Below are 16,370 nucleotides of genomic sequence, written 5' to 3' on the forward strand. Positions count from 1 at the left end.
GTCAATGATCTGAGCACTTGACTCGAGTCAAGTACACAGACATTTTGATTGCGGCTATTTTTTTGGTATAGGACTATTTTATGCATGCTACCTGCCATATTTTTTAGATTTTTTATCTTGTAGGTGGATAGCCTTTTTGTATTTCTTTTTTTCATACAGCATGGCACATCAGTTGAGAATCATTGATCAATATTTACTATATAAAGGTGTGTATTTTCCACAAAAGAAACCATGCTTTATTTCATGTAAAGCTTGGGCATCAGCCCCTTACATGATGCAAGTGTACAGAATAAAACCCCAACCTCTTTTGAAGTCCCAAGTATATCACAGTTGGCTTCATTTCTGCCAGCTTTGGAATGTCTTACGCCTTTCTTTAGTACAAGTCTCTGCCATGCCGAGCTCCTGAGAAGAAATGAGCAATTTTAAACATGCCTCTTTGGCCACCACTTGTTTAACATATCGAGGGAGGCTTATCATCACAAATAAAGGGGGTCATTTATCAAAATGTGATAAGGCGTTTTTGCATGCGTTAAGGGCTTATCGCATGTGAAAAGCCCCGTTAACGCATGCGATAGGCCCACACCGCATGTGAAAACGTGTTTAACGCGTGCGATCGCACCATATCGTATAGTGCGATGCAAATTCCAAAAATAGGAGGAGTTAGGGGCGGAGAGTGGGCTGGGTTAGCCTGTCTGCGAAGAGCTATCACACAGCCGTAACGCCGATTTTTAACTACACCTCTTTGGATTGCGTTAGGCTGTGCGATAGCTGCCATGACCATGCGGTAAGGTTTCATCACCATTTGCGATGTCTCCTGTAAGTCGTATTTCAGGTGAATTGACTGGTCCAGAGCCTTAGAGAGAGAGAGAGAGAGAGAGAGACACACAGAGAGAGACTGAGACTGGCCGGCCATAATGTCATGGCCCATAGGTAGGTATTTGTATCCCTATGGTAGGCCCACCTAGTAACTCGAGGTGGGGTTTAGGTAAGAGTGTAGGGGGTTAGGGGCCACTTTGACATTCTACGTGACACCAACGAACAGAACAGTGGTCTCTTGTGAAGATTTGCTGGCCTTCGGAGTGAGGAAACTCACTCCAAGATGAGATTTGGGCAATGTTCTCTCAACCTAGTTTGATGTTACCAGCAAGGGTTAGGGTTAGGGTTACCATCAAGCTAGGTTGAGAGAACATTGCCCAAATCTCATCTTGGAGTGAGTTTCCTCACTCCGAAGGCCAGCAAATCTTCACAAGAGACCACTGTTCTGTTCGTTGGTGTCACGTAGAATGTCAAAGTGGCCCCTAACCCCCTACACTCTTACCTAAACCCCACCTCGAGTTACTAGGTGGGCCTACCATAGGGATACAAATACCTACCTATGGGCCATGACATTGTGGCCGGCCTTTCTCTCTCTCTCTCTCAACAATGGTCCCCTGGTGGAATGAAGGAAATACAACAGGTCTGGCACTTATCGCAGAATCTGAAATGGTATCGCAATTTGCACTAACTTAGCTCTTCGTACAGGTAATTAATGCAAATTGCAATAAATGCTATCGCATGCGGTACTTACCGCATTTTGATAAATCCACCCCAAAATTTGCTGAATTCAGTTATTTTTCTCTCAGAGCCCAAATCCACTCTCAGTAGTTATCCCCACCACTTGGCTTCCTTGACAGATGTTCTTCTCTGAAGCACTTTGGTAAGACAGCCCACAGGAGGAAGAAATTTGCCCTTTAGAGCTTTATATGGCATTAACTAGCCTCTCCAGTTCATCCTGCAATTGGGCGGAAACATTTTATTAAAAATTGGGGGCTGGCCAAAGATGTTTAGGAGCCAATGGGAAAAAAATGTTCCACCTAGATAATTTTCACTTGTTGCCTTTGTTCTCCTCCCACCACTTCTCTGGCCTCTGCTTATTTCTCTCCCCTTCTACTTTCCAGCCTCACCAGAACTTGAGCCTTTGGTAGCGGTGTCCTTCACTGGGTCCGAGCCAGTAGTAACCTTGTCATTATTCACCTTAGCAGCAGTGCTTGCTCTCTCTCACCACGCTAGCCTCAGTGGCAATGTTTTTGTTTTGTTTTTTTTGTCAGGTCCTGGAGAGTTTTGGACTTGGAGTCAGGCGCCAGGCCCCAAATTTTAAGCAACCTGGCAACAGTATTACATGGTCACTGCATAGGTTTAGTAAAATATATGACAAAAAAAGGCCCGTATCCCCAAAGCAGCTCCCCTGGCGAGATCTGTCACTTCAAGACACAAAGCAGTATCCTTCCTGCTTCCCCTGATACGATCTACTAATTAAGAAAACACCAAACTGCACTCAAGCTCTGTCAGCAATGCATACAGTAGAATACAGAATAGCAGTGTCTTATTAAATGCCCAGCAGAAAGCAATGCAGCAAAGGAATCGCACATCCAGAGCAAAGGCACACGATAATAAAGCAATGCCACTTCCCTTTCTCTGTTCTCATGAGCACAGAAGAGCAGCATGGTTCTGTTGCTTCTAGTTCAGTATTACAAAAATCTTCTCCCCCTCAGTTATACCCCCTTTTCATTTGCATAGTTGAAAGTATGTTTTGAGAGACTGTATAACTTTCCCCCAAATAACTGGCTTTTTCTCGTGATTCTGCATATCTGCTGTTTTATCTCTTTCTTTCACACGCTTGTTCACAGTCAACATATGTCATCTTGGTATGAGAACCCTGCGTCCACTTAAGGCCTAGCTTCTGAATACATCCTAAGCCAGAATAATCAGACTTTGGCTAAGCAATTCCACTACAAGCAGTCATTGCCGTTCTGGCAGCATTTCTCTACAGACTTCATTTGAAAAAATAAGTTTCAGCTGTGTCCTGCCTATTCTGTCCACCCCAACATAAATGGGTTGACCATTTTTAAAGCAGTAATAACATTACCTGGTATTCTGGGGTTTTTTGTATCTGAAAAATGACCTCTCTTACAGCTGGATTCCTCCTTATTTTTTTGTGAAAAATGGAAGGAGAAAACTATTTAGTGGCTTTCACTTTTACATTTCCTCGAATTCAGTGTGGGTACAATTTTCTTATGCATGGTGACACCCTCGAATGCTTTCTTTAGCTTTTTATAATTACTTCATAAGGATGGGAATGACTAAGAAGCTTTCCCAACCTCAAACACTTATTTCTCCCTGGGGAAAACATCTGAAAAGAGAACAAAAGTGTTTTCTCATGCTGGCCTCTGAAAGTAACTTAAGCATATTAAATATATATATATATATTATATCAAAAAAAACCCCTTACATTAACAAATGTATGGGAAACAACTAGCACTTATGTAAATTCAAAAAATATTTCAAAATGATTTATTACTGATAAAGAATCATTACTTTATTTAATAAGTTAATCACCTATCATCATTACACACATTGAATTTTCACATGTCACAAAAAGTACATACACATTAAAATTAACATAGAGTCCTCTAAAGTATATCCCTCAGTGCTCACCTACTTCTTACCTCGATCTTACCCTAAACGGACCTTGTACAGCCTAATCCCATTGATGTTAACTTAGGTCTTTGTTGATGAATACACCTCTTACATCAAAAACCTCATGTATAAATCTTAAATAATAACCATATATGTTTCCAAAGATCATAAATCCTAGGTGTATTGCATTCATGCAGTTCTTTAATCCATCCCGACAAGGGCCTCGTTTCGCCACTGCTGGCTTCTTCAGGGGAATACTCTTTTTCTAAAGACCCAACATCAACAGTTACCCATGGCTCCCACCTCGTGTCTACAATACATAAAACAGTATTACAAAAAACAAAAAATTTTTTTTACATAACTAACATAACTCATACTAAAATATATGTATGCCCAATTTATCAAAATTATCCAATTGAATTTAATTTATGTAAAACATTGCATATATTAATATGAAGTGCCTAAATAGTAATAAATCAACTCTATGATTTATAAAAACTTATCCTAAGTCCCACTCCTACCTAAAATTGAAGGAGCGGACTCAGACACAACACACTCAATTCACTCCAGCTCAATGGCTCCCGTTGTTTATCATGAAAAACTCCCGAATATGAGTGTGATCCTAAAAATTAGTTCAAACAAAAAAATCTTTAGTATTAAACCTTCACTATGTTTCTCATAGCACTGGTAGAGACGATATTGCCAATAGTTTTTTGATTGCTATATATATATTATATATATATATTTTTTTTTAAATTCGGTCGTTTCCCTCTGCTCCTTAGGGGGGGGACTCCTTGCCCGATCCTAACCAGTCATGAGCTTTCATTCACAGCCAAATGGGTTGTTGATCAGGTTTAATTCCCTCCCATTTAGCCCAGCCACTGTAGCTATCGGTCAGAGGTCAAGGATCACAGCTCCTTCTGGTACGTATGCACCGGCAGATGCTTGAATCTGTCCAGTATTTTCAGTGATGGTTGGGCGAAGGCAGTTCTCTCTACCCGTGAGAACTGTCTTCACTATATCCACAACTATGGTAGACCAAGGAGCAGACTGTTGGCAAGCAATCTATTTACATCCTGATTCTAAGTGCGGATCCGGTAATGTATTTGTCATCTCTGAACACCTGACTTATCAGCAGTCTTAGAGTCTTGGTTCTTGATGCGATCGATTTTATAGTTTCAAATCTTTGGTATGATTCCTCCTCAAGGTGGTTGTTAAGGAAGATTTCTTGGCATTAATACCACCCAGGGGCACAATGGGCTTTTAGCAAGAAAAACTGAAGGGGACCAATATTTTTGGGTTTGGTTTTTTTTTTCCCCAATATTTGGAGTCAAGCCATCAAAGAAGTTTTAATTTGATGCTTTGCAAGAGTGAAAAAGATGGAAATAGACAATATTCGGTAGCCTTTGTGAGCAAAGTAAGAGGGTTTATTTGAGAAGTAAATAGGATGAATATAGTGCACTCAGCCCTGCCACAAGCTGCCATGATGTTACATCAAGAGACCTATTTTGCTTGGGGAAATCGGAGCTATAATTCCATATTATAAGTAAGCAACAGAGCACAAAAAGGACCTAATGAAATTTAAAACTACTCCCTCTTTCCTCAAAAAAAAACCCTATTAAATTATACAAGGAGGGACTTCTTTCCTTTAGGTTTCGATAAGGTTTGGCTGGCATCTCACGTTTTCTGTAAGTGGTACTTCTAAGTGCAATAACATGGCAACCATACTGCATCTAAACACTAAAACTTATGGGGCAGATTTTAAAACCTGCGCGTGCGGCCTACATTTGTGCGCGCTACCCGGCGCGCACAAATGTACTGCCGATTTTATAACATGCGCATGTAGTCGCGCGCATGTTATAAAATCAGGGGTCTGTGCGCGCAAGAGGGTGCACACTAGTTCAACTTGTGCGTGCCGAGCCCTTTGGGACACCAGCTGGCTTTCTCCATTTCCTTCCCCCCCACCCCCCCCGGACCTTTGTTGTAGAAGTTACACTTGCCGGCCAAGCGGCCCTCGGACAGCCCCGCCCGTTTTTTCAAGCCCCGGGACTTACACGCGTCCCGGGGCTTTACGTGCGCTGCTGGGCCTTTTGAAAATAGGCCCGGCGTGTGTAATCCCCCCTAAGCACGTAAATAGTTTAAAATCTGCCCCTAAGCATTTGCAAAGTTTTGATACTAAAGAAATACATTTATTTCTAGCAAACCAAGTTAGTTGCAGCCTTCTGAGGCTTTCTTATTTAAAAGGGAAAAAAAACACATCATTTAAACAATTCCATTGAATAGTGTCACACATCCAAGGGTTCTCACAACAGATATCTTGGTGTGGCCACCAATTCTTGGTGGTAGCCTTCTTGACAGTTTTTGCTGAAGTACTCCCTTCCTCTTCCTCCTACCAGGACCAAATTTAGGAGTGGAGGACAAGGTGGCATGTTGCCTAGAGTAGAATTTTTTTTTTTTTTTTAATGTTCCACTTTTCAGCACTTCAGAGGGTAAAGTGACTTCCTCAGGCTTTCTGTAGACCTTGGGCAATGGGACTGCGTGGTATTTCCCTGGTTCGTAGCCCACTGCTCTAACCACTAGACTTCTCCTCCATTCTATGGAATAAGACCATGGAATAAGAAAATGCTCTCTGTCTGGCCAGGAAACGGCAAGATACTGGAGCTAGAATGAATGAATGGGTGGTATTTTGACCCTGGTGTTCCCATGGATTGAGGTGCTTTCAGAATGAGTAGCCTAGGGTGGCCATATTGGAAGCAGGTAGCAGAGAGAGAGAGGCATGCTTGGAGTATTGAGTGACAGTGACCGTGCCTTGCCTGAGCAGTAGTAGCAGCAGCAGCTGCTGGTGTCTCCTGCCTGGAAACATGACTTCAGATACTTGCAGCGGTGCTGGTGATGCTGCTGCTATACCCCAGGGAGAGCAGCACAGCCTTAAGGATAGGGGGCGGTGCACAAAAAAAAAAAAGTTACTCCAGGCATTCCCCCTTGCCTTCTTCGCTTTCCTACCCTATCTCTCTTCCACTCCCCTCCCCTAACTTGCTCTTCTATGGCAACCAGTAGTACGGGAGTGGGGTGTTCTTTGTGCATGATTCTGGCTGCTCCACCTTTATGAGCCAGCTCTTCATCCTGGTTCTTCATCATCATCCTGTTGCTAGTTTCATGCACAAACTGGCTTTTGCTACCGCTCATCTATTCTTTGGCTCACATGGGAACTGGTGCCTTATTTTCCCGTTTAGCTGAAATATAAAACTGCATTGGTAGCCACATGGAGCCATGGTGGCCATGTTGGTGAAACATTCCATTAATAACCCTTCGGTTGAGATTCATGATACAAAAAAAAACTTTTTAGTTTTTGTTTTAGAAACTTACTAATTCAGCCTTCTGGTCCTGACTACCACTCAACATATCTAATATGATTCATAGTATTTCATTAAAACAGATCTTCCAAAGCTTTTAACTGCTGTGACCTCATTTTAGCACTTGAAAATTCATACAACACCAGAGGACAACCAAAACAAACTACCTGTGGTGTGGTTTCCTTCCAACAATCACTCCACTCATCCTCACTGGACTCCCAGCTGATCCTCTCTCTCAGCTTCCATCCCCTCTAGTGGATCCCCTCTCTCAGTCTTCTCCCCTTCAGCTGATCCCCTTTTTACATCTCCAACCCACCTTCTCCAGTCCTTTTTGCATCCCTCTAGCAGATCCTCTCTCACCACCAAGCGTTTCTTATGACTACCAACTGATCCTGTCATCACCTCCTTCTCACTCCATCCTTCATTCCTTCTATCACATCTCAGCCTCACCTCCTCCTCCCAACCCTTCTTTCACATTCCCCCCAACTGATCCAATCTCACCTCCCCAGCTCCTCTCGTACATCTTCCAGTCAATCTTCTTTAATACCCCATCTCTCACCCTCCATAGCCAATCTCTTCTTTATAGTACAATGAATACATTAGTTGGTAAACTAAAGAAAGGCAAAGTGTCGTTTTGAAGATATTCAAGACTTGTCACCTTTTTGCTAAATTTTTTAGAGAGAAGGTGGATTTGTTGATGGGACAGTTGGATGGAGGAGACTTATGCTGTGACGAGGTCAAGATAAAATTTGTGATGGCAATATGACGACTAATCTAGTTAATTTTGAAATTCTTTCTCTTTTGGAGGTTAAACATTATATATATATGCAGATGACATCCAGATTCTTGTTCCTTTGGGACCAAATAGGGAAGCTGATTATGAGCAATTGGTAATTTTTGTTTGGAAATCGGTGAAAAATTGGTTGGCACTTGGCAGTAAATTAGTGCTGAATTCTAAGAGAACTGAAATTTTGTTTGTGGGAAATAATACATTAAATCTCACGTTAAGATGGATGGGGCAGGAGATTTTTCCTAAAGAGGAGGCTAGATCCCTTAGAGTTCAACTGGATTCAGTTCTGGGTCTTGAAAAACATGTTTCTCTTTTGCTGAGAAATTGCTATTTCAGACTCAAATTGCTCAGACAGATTAGACCATTTTTGGATATAACAATTCTGAGAACTGTAGTTTTCGCTTTAGTTTTTATCTTATATTGATTATTGCAATGCTTTATTTTTGGGAATTCCTGTTAGAACTATTTGAAAGCTGCAGATTATTCAGAATACAGCGGCCCATATTGTGAATGGAAGTCCCAGGAGAACTCCCTCAGAGCCGCTATTACTGGATTTTCATTGGTTGCCAGTAAGATCGAGGGGTAAATTTAAGAATCTGGCCTTGGCTTTTAAAACTTTAGAAAGGAGTCCCAACAACTGAAGAGTCATCTCAGTTTGTATAAACCCAGTAGAAGTTTAAGGTCCTTGAAAAGTCACTTTTTAAGGGTTGAGGTTAAAGTGTTTCAGCATTCTCGCTTGAAGGCAAGATTGTTCTCAGGAATGATTCCCCATTTTTGGAACAACTTATCACTGAGCCTGAGAGAAGAGGTAGATCTTTTCAAGTTTAGGAAAGCCCTAAAAACTTGCCTGATGAATGAAGTTGCCCTGTGGATAGAAAGTGCCTTTCAGCGGTGATGAACAAAATAGTCCCAGAAGGTCTGATTAATTTATTATGTGTGTTTAGATTTTTTTTTTGTTTTATTTTTTTGTGCATTGTATTTTTATTCTATGTGTTGTACTTTGTTGTAAATCACTTAGGAAGATATTTTCTGTTAAGCGATAAATGATTTTTAAATAAAAAAAATAAATGATGCCTCCCTTCAAACAGCCCCCTTCTCTAAACATCCCCCTGGATTCAGGGCAAGCGACAACCTTTTCATCTGGGCTTGAGCCAAAGGTAGATGACAACTAGTGAGAAGAGAAGGCAGGCTGATGACCAGGTAACATTTTTCTCTTGCATGGGTTCAGTAGTGGGTGAGGAAAGAGAAGTTCTGGCAGTCTTCATGGTTTCATGCACATTCAGCCCTCCTCCCTTCACCCATGGCTGGTGTCAAACCCAACAGTGATCTGCAAGCAGCACTAGCATTAGTAATGTCAGCGGCCTCAATCCCTCCTCACGCATGACTTCCTGTTACCACAGAAACTCATCCTAGGACAGGGCCTCTACAGGACCTGCGAGTTTGTGCTGGCTTGCAGGTCCCATGCTGCCTTCCACTGCTGCTGCTGTCATCAAGAGTGCTTCTGTTTGAGGCACTTGTGACCCCAGCTGAAGATTATGTGACCCACATGTTGGGATCCCGACCCACAGTTTGGGAAGCCTTGCATTAAAAAAAAAAAATGAGATCAAGAAAAAATTAAATTGAAGGAATATAATTTTCTGTAATTTCACAGGGTTTTGTATCATCGCAAACCAGGATCTTGGTGCCGTTGTGGACAATACGTTAAAATCATCAGCTCAGCGTGTGGCAGTGCTGAAAAAAAGAAAAGAGAAGGTTAGGAATTGCTTGGAAAGGAATGGAGAATAAAACTGAGAATATCATATCTCTGCATTGAACCATGGTGTGATCACACCTTTGAATATTGTGTGCCATTCTGGTCACCCACCTCTAAAAACATAACTGGTGTAGAGGAGGGCAACAAAACGGATAAAGGGGGCTCCCTTATGAGCAAAGGCTGAACAGGTTAGGGCTTTCAGCTTGGAGAAGAGGCTGAAAAGGGATATGATAGATGTTTATAAAATTATGAACTGGGTGGAACAGGTAATAGAGAACTATTATTAACCCTTTCCAATAGTATGAAGACTAGAGGACAGTCCATGAAACATAACAGGTAAGAGATTTAAAACAAATCAGAGAGTAATTTTTTTCACTCAACACAGTCATGCTGTGGAATTTGTTGCCATTGCATTTAGCATAGCTGGGTTTGAAAGAGATGTTCCGACGAATGTCGGTATATAAAAATCAACAAATAAAAATAAATTTGGGCAAGTTCTTGGAGAAAAAGCCTAAGAACCATTATTAGCCAGGTGGATTTGGGAAAGCTGCCACTTACCCTGGCATCTACCGGTTACTTCCTAGTGACCCGGATTGACCACCACCTGAGTCAGGGTGCTGGGCTCGATGGACTTTTGGTCTTATGTAACACTGTTGTAAGCTCAAACATGGGTAGTTTCAAGAGGGCTGAAATCTTGTTTGTTGTCTATCTTCAATCAAACTAACCTTGAGATATTAAAGCAGCAATCTCTCTCTTGTAGCAGGAAATTTTTTTAACCAGGGCCAAATTCTTCCAGAAGCTATGAAGAGTGTTATTCAGTAGCACTATATTTTGAAAAAATCAAGAATTTCTACTGTGAAAATGCTGAAAATAGCATCTTTGCTGTAATTAGAAAGCAGTTGTAGTTTCCATGGTGCTCTGATTTCAGCACTGAGAACACAAAAGAGCTAGAGAACACATGTTTTGTATGAGAGAGAAATTCTTACATACAGTTGCACTACCTATCATCAAAATATCAACTTGCATGTTTCCTGATTCTTGTTTTTGTTCCTGTGTCAACTATTTTTTTTTTTTAATTTTTAAAATTATTCTTTATTTCTAAAATAAAATGTTTTTTATCAATGCTCTGCCTCTGTAAAATCTCTTTGCTCACATTCATGCTCTCTCTGTTTGGCATGTGTGAATGTAAAACTTCGGGTTCTGTTAGGCATTGGGCTTGCCATTACAAGCCTGAGGAGAATGGCCTTCAGATTTGTGGGACTGTGGTTTCTTGAGGGCTGCAGGTAATATAGTGAAGTACCGGTAATAATCATGCTGCTCAGTTTGCAGAGCCAAGCCAGCCAGAAAATGGGAAGGGGCCAGAGTACAACTTGCTAAATCATTGAGCAATTTTACTTAGTTAATCAAATGGTTAGAGCGAGGCTTCCCTAGCCTTTGCTGGGGACCACTGTGGATATCCTGAAAAGCTTGACTGGCTGTAGAGTACTGGGACAGGTTTGGAAAGCCCTGGAGTAGAAAGTTAACTACTAATTTGTTTTGCTTCTAGAAAATAACATTCTTTCCCAACTAAAAAAAAAAAAAAAATGAAAGCACAATTTTATTTATTCTAGACCTGCGTCAGCACCTAATGCATCATTGCTCCATGTTAGAAGAGATGTAAAGTGGGAACCTGCCCCTTGTTCAGAATTGCTTTGTGTGAATCTGGAGGATTTTCAGTATTTTACTTATTACATACACCCTGTTGACATTTTGCTATTTAAACAAATTGATTTAAATAAGAGAAAGATCACCTAAAGTAAGGGGAAAATACACAAGGAGCTGTTATGTGAAAAAAATAGGAAAAAGCATAAGCATTGGCAAGTTTAATGTAAAACATTAAGACAGACTAAGAGACAATTTGAAAAGAAGTCTGCTGTAGAGACAAAAATTCATAATAAAACCTTTATAAACTATATCCAAAGCAGGAAGCTTATGAGGGAATCATGTTAAAGGGGTACTTAGGGAAGATAAAGCCATCGCGGAAAGTTACATGAATGCTTTGGTGTTTATAATGAGGATTTTGGGGATATACCTGTTCTGGGTTTTCAAGGGTGATGAGTCAGATGAACTGAACCAAATCAAGTGAACCTGGAAGATGTACTAGGCCAGATTGAGAAAGTGAAAAGTAGCAAATCACCTGGACCAGATGGTAAAAAATAAAAATTCAGACATATTACTAGTAATCTATAACCTATCATTTAAAATTGTTCATTGTACCTGGAGACTTGGAGGGTGGCCAATGTAACGCTGATATTTATAAAGGGCTCTGGGGTGATCCAGGAAACTATAGACCAATGAGCTTGACTTCAGTGCTGGAAAACATCATGGAATCTATTCTAAAGAACAAAATCACAGAACATATAGATTGTCATGGTTTAATGGGACATAGCCAGCATGGATTTACCCAAGAGAAGTCTTGCCTCACAAATCTGCTACATGTTTTTTGAAGGAGTTAATAAACATGGATAAAAGTGAGTTGGTAGAAGGCGTTTGACACAGTCTCTCATGAGAGTAGGGATGTGCATCGGGCGCCCGATCGTTTGTGCTTTCGGGTTCGTGTGGCCGCGGGAAAATTTTGTTTTCACACGGATCTGCTTTTTTTTTTTAAGTAAAAAATTGTTTTTCGGTTTGGTGCGCGCTAACAAAAAATAACAAAGTAATAAAAAATAAACTCCCGTTAGCGCGCACTAAGCCGAAAAATGATTTTTCACAAAAATTTGGGGGAAAAGTGTTCATTTCACGATTCAACCGATATATAGCGAATTAAGAAATATCGTACGATATTTCAATTCGTTATAAAAACAATTCACATCCCTACATGAGAGGCTTTTAAGAAAACTAAAAAGTCATGGGATAGGAGGCAAATGTCCTTTTGTGAATTGCAAACTGGTTAAAAGACGGGAAACAGAGTAGGATTAAATGCTCCGTTTTCTCAGTAGATAAAGGTAAACAGTGGAATACCTCAGAGATCTGTACTTGGACCTGTGCTTTTTAATATATTTATAAATGATCTGGAAAGGAGTATGATGAGTGAGATGATCAGATTTGCAGATGACAAAATTATTCAGAGTAGTTAAAGCTCAAGCAGATTGTGATAAATTGCAGGAGGACCTTGAGAGACTGAAAGATTGGGCATCCAAATGGCAGATGAAACTTATTGTGGACAAGTGCAAGCTAATACATATAGGGAAAAATAACCCATGCTGTGGTTACACGATGTTGGGTTCCATATTAGGAGTTACCATACAGGAAAAAGATCTAGGCATCATAGTGGATAATATATTAATACTGTCGGCTCAGTGTGCCGCAGCGGACAAAAAGCAAACAATGTTAGGAATTATTAGGAAGGGAATGGTGAGTAAAACGGAGAATGTCATAATGCCTCTGTACAGGGGTGTGACTTGCAGGAAAATATCAGCTCAGGGTATTTTTTTCACAACCAGCCCATGGGGAATATGTCTGACTTCCTTGTGCTTTCCATGTAGTGTGTGTTTCAACAGTTCCCAAAAGCATGACAAACTGACCCTTCAGATGTACATCATGTGACCTGGAGCCTGATGGAACCAAAGCAAAATATTTCCAACATATTTCAAATTTTTTCCTAAATAACTAAGTAATGGAGCACACCCAAGACCAAGGGTGAGCAAGTACAGCTGCAGGCCTCCTTCCATCCATGCAATCAGTTCTGCCCCCCCTCCCCGCTGGATTCCTAATCAGCTCTTGAACTAGTTGCCAAGTAATGAGACAACCACGCTGCCTGCCGGTGTCGGACACAAACACTCATAATCTCTCAGACAAAAAAACAGCCATATACACTCTTTCAAACACCCACTTTCTCTCTGGCACAAAGACACCAATACACATTCTCTGTTTGTTTGTGGATGTGTCTTGTCTTTGTTACAGAGCGAGAGAGCGTGCGTATATGTATGTGTGTGTATGGAGTGTTTTTCTATGTCAGAGAGAAAAAAAAAAAGATATCACGCACACATACTCAAATTCAAAGGGCCGGATATTCAAAGTGCGTTTAGTGCTAAATGGCTGGATAAGTAGGACTTATTCAGCTATATAGCAGCCACTGAATAGCCAGCTAACTTAGAAAAATGGTTAGCTTTCAAATATTTACCCCAAAGTGTGTGTGTGTGTGTGTGTGTGTCTCTCTCTCTCTGTGACACAGAAAGATGCCTCTACACACACTCTCTCTGACACACATTCTGTCATTATGCTGCTGTTCATGTGCTCGCACAGTGAGTGCCCTTGCTCCACTAGTGCTGCATCATTATGTAAAGTGTTTTGTTTCCTGCCAGCCCTCCCCCAGCCTTCCCTTTCCCACCCCTTCTTGGCACCCCCACTCTCTAGAAGACTCATTGGTTCCACAGCCCGTTGCCCCTTTCAGAGATTAACCTAGCAGACAGTAGCCTCCCAAACAGTGTACAGGCACTTTCTCTTGGCTCACTCCATCCTTTTCTGTAACTGTAGCTTGCTCCATTTCTCCTTGCCTCCACCACCACTTCATTCATTCCCATTGGCTATAGCGTCTGCTTTATGGTTCCTCAGGTTCTGCATTGCCTACCTATTCTGGGGGAGGGGACGACAAGAAATGATCCATGTTCTTCCTCCAGGTCTTATAAAAAGAAAAATTAAGCCCTGGTTGAGACTGGGGAGAGTCACAGGATCCAAAGCAGTACAGGTCCACAATCCTGCTTTCCCACGTAGTGCCAGTGCAGCCAGGGCTAGGGTATTAGGTGTCATAGGTGAACATTATATCCTGTACTTTCCAGCCCCTCCCATCGCACACACAATTTAAAATTATGCTTTATGACCATCGATTTTACATCAAAGGACATACTGTAAGTACAGTCTTTTGAGGTAAAAATATCACATAAATTACAATTTCATGCACTGCTGTGGTGCCAACCAGAAAACCTAGCAAAAAAATAAAAGTAAAAAGATGCTTGGATCCCATATTGCATTTGGTCTATTCTAACACATGTTGGGCTTGGCTCTCAGAAAGCCTTGAGTAAACTAAATTACAATTACTATATAGTAAAACTCCCATACCAAAACAGCACTAAATACCAGTACTCAAACAATGAAAATTCTATTTATGTGTAACGGCAACACTGCAAATATTGCACCAGGCCCTAAAACACCAGTACACCTTCTATTATGAAAACAGAACAAACCAGGCTGCTACAGATTCCCCCACAAAAACTACACGCTAGGTGAATATCTCAACTTGGACACACAATGCAGTACACAGATAGACCCTCACCAAATACAGAATAAGGAGACCATAAAGTATAAATAGAAATGAGTGGAAACTGCAAGAAATCAGACTCTGTATGCGGTGGAACAAGGGAAAAATAGAAGCATCACCATTCTTCTTGAAACATTTAAACAATGAAATCAAGAAATATAAATCATCAATAATAGAAAAACCATACTAATAACAATAATTAAAAGCTTATATAAAAATGTTTACAGATTTCTCAAAACCAATAACTATTTTTAAACAGCAGACACATCAGAAAACACCCAATAATTAAAATCAGTAAGCTTTATGTACTTAGGAACGTTTAATTTCCATTCATCCTGAAATTGTTGTGGATTAGTGGAGATGGAGGTGCATAAACTTTCTCTTCCCCTACATGCTCTGACATACATACATACATACATACACACACTCTCACTGACTCCCTGACATACACACACATGCATGCATGTTCCCTCACACATGCATGCTGACACACATACCTACTAACACACGTGCCAGCTCCCTTGCACCTTTGATGGCACACTCTCCCATACACATGCATGTTCACTCGCACATGCTGGCATACATGGCTCTTACGCTCACACATGCAAATACATGCTCACTGACACTCACTCTTTTCCTCAGCCTCCTCTGAATATATATATTTTTTAAAAATTTTTTACTTACATTGGTGGTCAGGGGGAAATCCAGACAGGGATATCTGCTGATGGTGCTGGTGTGGGAAGAGGTGGTCAGGAAGGCCCTAATGTGTGTGTAGGGGGGGGGGGAGGGGTAAGTCTTAAATATTTGTGGTCCCAACATAAGGTGGGTTCTGGTGGGTGGCAGAGCTCAAGGAGAGACCTTCAGTTGGTTGATAAGAAGCAGTGGGCAGTCTGCCTGCTGCCTTCCGTGACAGAAACATTGGCAGGATACCAGGCCTGGAGTGAAAAGAGGGGGCAGGAATGTTTCCTGCCTCTGCGGTGGTGAGGGAAGGAGGGGCTCAGCCCCAAACTGCATCGAGGGTGCCACGAGAAGGGGGGGAAGACAGGCCAGTGGGGACTGGAGAAACAAAGGGCAGGCCCATGGAGCCGCGGGGGAAAAAAAACCCAAAAGGCAAAACAAAAGTGAAAAAGAGTCTCCCGCTTTGCCAGGAGAGCTGCTGCAGGGCCCAGTATTAATCACAGCAGCTCCGCAGGTATGGAACTGCTGCGATCAACGCACTGTCCAGCCCACCAGGGCATGCTCGAAGCCCTAATAGGCCAATCCACCCCTGCTTCTGTATCACTCCATGGTGAGAGTGCACCTTTAATACAGTGTGGAATTCAGGTCACTGCATTCTAGCAGCACTGGAGAAGGTACAGAGAAGGGCGACCAAAATGATAAAGGGAATTGAACAGCTCCCCTATGAGGAAAGGCTAAAGAGATTAAGGCTGTTCAGCTTGAAGAAGAGACAGCTGAGGGGGGATATGATGGAAATCTAAAAAATCATGGGAGGACTAGAATGGGTAAATGTGATTCAGTTATTTACTCTTTCAGATAATACCAGGACTAGGGAGCACGCAATGAAGTTAATTAAAACAAATCGGAGAAAATTATTTTTCACTCAAAGCACAATTAAGCTCTGGAATTCATTGCCAGAGGATGTGGTTAAGGCAATTAGTGTAGCTGGGTTTTAACACAGGTTTTCATAACTTCCTGGAGAAGTCCATTAACTGCTATTAATCA

At 41.4% G+C, this 16,370-nt stretch overlaps 1 protein-coding gene across 4 annotated transcripts in view; it reads left to right on the forward strand.

Annotated features, from left to right (window-relative positions):
* YES1 (YES proto-oncogene 1, Src family tyrosine kinase) overlaps nucleotides 1–16,370 on the forward strand; it is a 201,345-nt gene that overhangs the window by 63,923 nt on the left and 121,052 nt on the right. The window contains exon 1 of one of the 4 annotated variants that reach the window (XM_029591088.1): nucleotides 9,265–9,351. The exons of the other annotated variants lie outside the window; for them this stretch is intronic. The gene's annotated coding sequence lies outside the window, so the exon portion shown is untranslated. Of the gene's footprint in view, nucleotides 1–9,264; nucleotides 9,352–16,370 lie in introns of those variants that run through there. 4 annotated transcript variants of the gene reach the window in all.

The sequence above is a fragment of the Rhinatrema bivittatum genome, chromosome 2 (assembly GCF_901001135.1).
Source record: "Rhinatrema bivittatum chromosome 2, aRhiBiv1.1, whole genome shotgun sequence".
Lineage (NCBI taxonomy): Eukaryota > Metazoa > Chordata > Amphibia > Gymnophiona > Rhinatrematidae > Rhinatrema > Rhinatrema bivittatum.